Raw genomic sequence first — 7404 nt, 5'->3', positions numbered from 1 at the left:
CTCTCTCTCTCTTTCTCCCTGCTTCTCTCATGGCCAAGTCTAGTCTGCTGGATATGTTTGATGTCTTACTTTCTCTCTCTGCACTAGATTCTATCGGATGTCTCTGTTTCTTCCTCTTTCATATTTACAATAAAAACCTTCCACTTAAGAGTAGTATGGAGTTTTCATGTTGTCAAATTATATATTATTGTTCTCATTTCCATCCTGCTAAAGAGACTACTCAGGCATAAACAAGTTCAGTGGCTTGCTAAGAATTGTTAAACTACCACATTGCTGAACAGGAGTCAAGACCCAAGTACCTGACCCAAGCAATGATTTGCATGAGTAGATATATTTCTATATGCTCAGAGCTGATTCAGGACTACAGATGTAACTCCAGGAATATTGTAAATATATATGCATATATTATATTTTAATAATATATAAATGTATATTTAATTATATATATGAGACCATGTAAGTCAGAAGAGTTTTGTTGTAGCTTATAGTACTGTACATGAGTATTCTTTGTAATTGACCATAAATCAATTGGGAAGCACCTATAAGAGTCACTAATATATATATTAGTGAATGAATCTTGCCTGGCATGTTGGTGTAGTGTACACATTCCATAATGAGCAGGAACATGAGTTAAAAGGATAGTATACATAATGAGTTATGGCAGTACAGACTCAGAAAACACAGAAGTAGTTTATATTCCACACACATTTGTTTTCTCTGTATATTATAGTCAAAGGATGAAATATCTTTACATAGTTCTGACCTACAATCAATAGCAGTGGCAATAAGTTTTATGGTTCAGGGAATAGCAGAGGTATCTCATGTCAGCAACACATATGGGAGTAACTGATTTCTGATACTGGGATGTTCAATAAAGAACCTTATATCCTCTGGGTATACCCTGCCATGTCAAGAGGGATATCTTTGTTTAAATTTCTTGTCTCTTATTTCTGCCATTCTTCCAGGTCTCTTTAAAAATTTATTTGGAAAGGCACCCAAGTAACCATTTATATAAAGGATGATTTTTTATAAAATGTGACCAAGAATTCTAAAGGCTCACAGATATGGAATTATATCTAGTAGCAACTAGTCTTGAATAGCTCAGAGACACCAAAAAGTGGGGGGAAGGGCAATATTAGTAAGTTGAATGGAATTTGAAAGATCTCATCATATCTATCAATTGTTTCATCAAAAAAGCCATGTTGAAGTGAAATAACCATATTCTAACCTCAAAATATAAAAATCAAATAAAAATTCATCCAAAAGTAAAATAAAGCATCTAGTTTTCCAGAAAATAAAATGGAAATGAAAATAGTGACAAATGCCATCATTGTATAGCTTTCTTCTTGCCTCATAAAGCACCTGAAAATATCAGCCAACATTCATAGTCGGTAGAACTCACTTTGTAAGTGAACCTTTTTACAGTTATTTTCTAGGCACAGATATAAAGAGTTGAGCACAAATCATCAGAAGTTGGTTTTTGTTTTTGTTTTTTTAATTTGGATATGTTGAATTTATATTGAAAGTATTTGTTTTAAAAAGCTATGTTGGGAGCAGTGGTATACATAGTACACAGCTACATCTAGCCCTCCAAAATCCATGGTCACTCAGGAGTCATTTGGATTTCTCATCCTGGAAAGGACATTTCATTGGAGAATGACTGCATAGCTTTTTACCTGGTAGAGTCAGTGTGATTGTGGCCCTCGCTTACAATCTCTGCTCAACTCAGTCCCAAGAGGGAGCTTGTCTATGCTGCTTTCTATCGTACATGCTTCTGGAAAAGCTTTCCTAGTTCTGCCAAGATCTATGCCAGTTCAAGACCCTTGTATTTCAACAGTCACTTATGGCCAATGGTATGGCCTCTGGCTAGATAAATACTCTCCACTTCCAGGTCATTTTCCTGTATGGTCAAATGTGTTGAGTATACTCTTACAATAATTACCCTCCTCTAAGATAAGCTTAATCTTTTTTTTTCTTTATCTGTTTTATCATTCTTGTCTTCAGTGAAGTGTTGTTGAAATTTTATAGACTTAGAATATCACTAGCAGAACACTTAGCTCTCTGTTAACTTTTCACATAATTACAACTTGACATAAATCTTGACACATTTGCCTCCAAGTAAAATGGGCAGATACTTTGAGTGCTCTCCCCTCTTTTCTCATCTCCTTTACTTCACTTCAACACTTTCAGGACTCTATTTACATACCTGTCATTGTTACTACAATTTGATAGAGCCCCTCCTACAACATAAATCTTTGCTGGACTCATGAATTCAGTAAAGCCACCAAAGTTCACCATGCAAAATAGAACTATGTTCAGAGGAGACTTTAGGAAGTGGTCCCTGATGAATTCATCTCTTCCTTAGTTTTCTTATGACTATAATCCTGGCTGGATTGGTTAAACAGCGATCAAACACTGACTGCTACAGGCAACATTTCCCAAATAATGTCTGTGCTTCTATGCTTGCATTACAAACAGAACTAATCTAGTGATATGCAAGATTCTGTCTCAGCTCATAACTCAGTATATCAGAGACAGGTTTCCTGGAATGCCTCAGGCTATGTATTTCTGTGTCTTAAGATCTTCTTGTCTTATTACCCATGACAATAAAGCACTCAGCTACCAATAGAATTATGCACCTTCTTATACACCATAAAGTAAGGCAGACAATTTTAGATTTCCTTCAAGGGTATCCCTACACTAAGAAAAAAAAACCATAAACAGGAACACATATTCATATCCTAAACAGAATAAATAAATCCTTCCAAATAAATCCTTCCAAACTCATATTTTCTTCTGACATTCTGTTTGGGCATCCATTAGGTTGTGTAAATTTTGCTTGGGGTATCTGAGCAAATATCTCCTCATTACAAATAAAGCACCATGGAAAAAATCAAAGGAGTGATTCTAAGCAAGTCTACTTTAGTGAACAAGGTAGTTTGTTGGGGTACTTGTAGAAAATTGTGGCACATAAAGGTAGCTGCATCACTAAAATTTCGACCCTAGGATGAGTGATGACTTATAAACTTGCATCCATAGGTTTGTAAATGTTTCATGCAGCTTAGCAGGAAGGAAAATTGGTTCTCTCAAAAATGCTGTTGCTGTTTATACAATAATCTGAGTCTTAGTACTCTCTGCTTCCTAGGCCCAGTAGTTACAGGAGCTCCTTCCTTCTTTGCCAGAAATTGTATTCAGAGAAACTGGAGGTAAGGCATCTGTTTATCTTCTGTAAGCTTTGCCTATTTTATTGACTCTCTGAGATTTTACAAGCCGGGTGTGGTGGCCCATGCCTTTAATCCCAGCACTCCAGAGGCAGAGGTAGGCGGCTTTCTGAGTTCGGGGCCAGCCTGATCTACAAAGTGAGTTCCAGGACAGCCAGGGCTATACAGAGAAACCCTGTCTTGAAATTGTTAAGACAGCCATTGGGATTTTGTTATTTTAGTTTGATTCCTTATCCTCATGTGCGTACTCAAAAATAAAGTTGTTTGCTCTTCACCTTGGTGGATGGATAGATATAGACAAATGAATGGACAAATGGATGGATGAATGGAGTAATGGTTGGCTGGATGGACAAATTGTTGGTTGGATGGACAAATGGTTAGTTGGATGGCTATAGAGAAAGTGTTTGCCGAAGTTGTTTCCCTTAATCAGATAAGAAAATGATACTCTTAGATCAACAACATGGAACCCTGTGGATGCCCGACTGGCCAGCAAGGAGGACTCCACAACAAGATTCTTCTGCACATGTTTATTGGGAGAGTTGATAGCGAAGGCAAAAGACCCCGAGCCCCAGAACTGGTGCTGCTTATATAGGCCTAGGAGTGGCGTGTCTATACCTGATTGGTTGTGCTATCAGTACCTCATTTACATTCCCCAGGATGGGCTGTGACTTGGCGCAAAACCCTTATGCACATGTGCACATTGGTTGTTTACCCGAACTTATGGGCGGTGGCCAGCGGTAGCCAGCACCATCTTGTAATGGCGTATGTGGCTTCCCACAGAACCCTCTCAAAGAAAATCCAAATTAACTATGAAATCACTTCTAAAAGAATAATATTAGGAATTCTGTAAACTTTCCATGTTTGTGTGTATCTTGTAGATTTTATGTTTTTGGCTCTGAAAATAGTTCTTTGGCAGTAATTGCTACTCTACTCCTCACTTTAGGTTCCATAGGTTCAGACAACGTTTTTTGATATGAATTGTTTCGTATCCATCAGATTTTTTCTTTTATTATAAATGAGACTATAGACAGTAATTTTTAAGACACTCAATAAAATAAGTTATACAGAAAATATCTACGTGGGCTCAAAATTGTCAGTGCAAATCTTTTCAAGGATCCAACCAAACGCAGAGACCCAGCTTTTAAACAGTTTACATTCCTGCATTATTACATTATCTGTCATTTTTAATTGTGGAACTTTGTTCTAATTTTATTTTGTTTGATTCCTTTGGGAATGCATGGCTCAAACAGATACACTTCACATCCTTTGTCAAAGTTATATGTTAAAGACTTATTATTGAGAGTGTGAACTAAACAGGACATTAAGTAGTAAAACATAAATAAGATAAAAACAAAACACTAGAACAGTGTATTTTAGAGAATTCATACTCATAGAGTATAACATTTCTTTTATTAAATAATAAATCAAAAATAAAAATATTGTCAAATAGTTTAACTTTAGGGCTAGTCACATAAAACCCTATGCTGCCATAGAAATCCAACTGAACCATAATAAAATGGAGAGTGAGTTCATATCATTCACAAAGATAATTTTAATATATCTAAAAAGAAGATATCTCAGGATATAAATTGTGACAATGTTAGCTAATCACATAATTTACATAATAACCAACATAATATAGCTGAGATGCCAATTACCACTACAACTAATGTCTCCAGGGAGATTCCTAATAATTGCACATGCCCCCACTTGCTATTTATGCGAATAAAAACTTTGACATTTTATCTATCTATCTATCTATCTATCTATATAGAAATTTTATAATTTTTGGTAAGAAAACATTTACAGCAGTTTAGAAAAAAAATTTATGTGAGAAAATAACTTCAAAGTCAATTTTCCTAATCAATTCACATTTCAAAGAGTAAGTGTAGTAGCAAGAATATTATAAAGACCAGCTCCCTTCTGAAAAACTGGGCCGAAAACATAATATTCTGCTTTCCTGAAGCTGGTGGAAAATGCAATGACTCTGATACCACACAGGAGTTTGGAAAGCAACTGACACATTTACAGAGAGCTATGTCAATGTGAAAATCAATTTGGCCACTTTTAATGATAGAGAAATTTCTTGTTGGTTTGTTTACTCTTCACACAGTCCACTGTTGTCTATAACTCAAATTTCTCTCTCTTTCATCATCAACAAAATGAAGAAGACATGATAAAATCCCAACTGGGACTTTAACCATTTTTAGTACAAAATAAACATATGCCTTTGGCATTAAATTTAATTTGTAAATTTTTCTAATTCAAAAATTTTAAAAAGAAAATAGTCACAAACTTGCATTTCATATATATTCTTTGTGCTATAGTGTCAAGGACAAACCTCATCTTGGAAAGGGTTTCTGAGGAAGGAGTATGTGTAAGTGGCAAAAACTAACAACTTGAAGTCAAATCATATGTCCAAGCTCGAAGCCAATGTCCTGCTGGAGACATCTTTCCAGCCTGCTTTCTCTATGTTTTTTTTTTTTTTTTTTTTTTTTTTTTTTTTTTTTTTTTTTTTTTTTTTTTTTTTTTTTTATCTTGTCTGCTTTCTCTTGTTGTTCTCTGCTCAGGACCATTCTCCAAGTAGTTCTCTTTTCCTATTCTAAAGAATTCTCTGGATAGCGCATTTCTTGTAGATGCCTATGCCCAGTCCTTTATTTTACATATCAATTCCGTCATTTACACCATATTCCCTTTTAATTATTCTATGAATCAGTATCTGGTGAGCCTAGGCCATTAATGTATAGGAGACAACAAGTACACATTTTCTGTTAATATTGCAAAAGTATTCAGAGATCTGCTTGCCTCTGTTAACCACAAACAGTAAAATAGTCAAATGGGACACCATCCTGAAGTTACCATTACTATCACACCTGGGCCTAAAGTTGTTCTTTCCCAGGGTGACCCTGAACTCAGGAATTTGTCTGCCTTTGTAAGCATAAACATAAAAATAAATCAGAGCTGAATGGGATCACCTGGGATTGATCACCACTCCCATAATCTCTTTATTTTCTTCCTTAGTATCTTTCTGACTGGTTGACTCACAATGCGGCTGCTTTTGTTTCTTTGGATTCATGAGCCCTCTCCTAAAATTAATATTGTATCTTTATTTTTTGAGAAATTATATATTATTAATCTTATGATTTTAGCAATTTTCCCCCCACAGGCTAAAGGACTGACCTGAAGGTCCCAGAGTTTAACATTTTGCTAACACATTAGCCACTCCTTCACTCATGCTGTCTCTAACTAAAGTTAAAAGGTAAGATGTTGCTTAAAGAGGAATGCAAAATATGTAAATTATACAAACAATCCCTACTCTCTCAGTAGCCATTAACACTCATGGAGGGCTATGCCAGCTGTCCCGGGCCCTGGGACAGGAACCATGTCATTCTATCTTTCCACAAGACCATGCTGGACTCTTTACTATACCTTGTCTTTGATGCCATTGATTCTATGAATAAATTTCAGTGTCATTATTTACTATAATCAGTACATAAATATTTTTACATTCATTTGTCTCTTTTTTGTTCCTTGTAAATTTTACATGTGCTGGGGTAAAGATGGCATAGAAATTTGGGAGTGGCTAACCAATGACTGGTCCATCTTGAGATCCATGCCACAGACTGAGCTTACCCCGGACATTGCCTAGAAGACCAGAATTGTTTATACTCATCCACTTTGTAGACTGAACACATTAGAAGAACACAGTTGAGAAATGTGATCCATGTACACAAATAGGTGTTGAGAGACCCTCACTAATAATATTCACAAGCTGGATATCAATCAGAAATTCTTCACAATTATGAGAGATAGCATATTTTTATTTTTAATTAAATTTTATTTTTTTAAAAAATATGGAATGTTGCACAAATTTGCATGCCATCCTTGAACAGGAGCCACACTAATCTTCTCTGTATTGCTCCAATTTTAGTATATGTGCTGCCAAAGAAAGCACTAGAGATAGCATAATTTTGGGGATGACTTTTTTCTTCACATTATATGAAGACTGACTTTAAACAGGTGAGGACAAATATTTTCAAAATAGAAAAATCTGGTGGTAAGACATAGAAATGACAACACTAGAGTCTACCAGTACTCATGTCTCTGTTAGTACAGAAGTAACAACTGAAAATACAATCTAAATGTATCAGATATGATCTCCCTACTGATTAGTTGTAATAAA

General features: G+C 35.5%; 1 non-coding gene across 1 annotated transcript; it reads right to left on the bottom strand.

Moving 5' to 3' along the window:
• Window positions 1-7069: 7069 nt before the first annotated feature.
• On the bottom strand, window positions 7070-7176 carry LOC115032600. Its single transcript, XR_003838244.1, has one exon. It is a non-coding gene; the product is annotated as a U6 spliceosomal RNA (small nuclear RNA).
• Between the last annotated feature and the right edge of the window lie 228 nt (window positions 7177-7404).

Source organism: Mus caroli, chromosome 11, assembly GCF_900094665.2.
Source record: "Mus caroli chromosome 11, CAROLI_EIJ_v1.1, whole genome shotgun sequence".
NCBI classification, from domain to species: domain Eukaryota; kingdom Metazoa; phylum Chordata; class Mammalia; order Rodentia; family Muridae; genus Mus; species Mus caroli.
The sequence above is the reverse complement of the archived record's forward strand: the minus strand, read 5'-3'. Positions and strand labels throughout refer to the sequence as shown.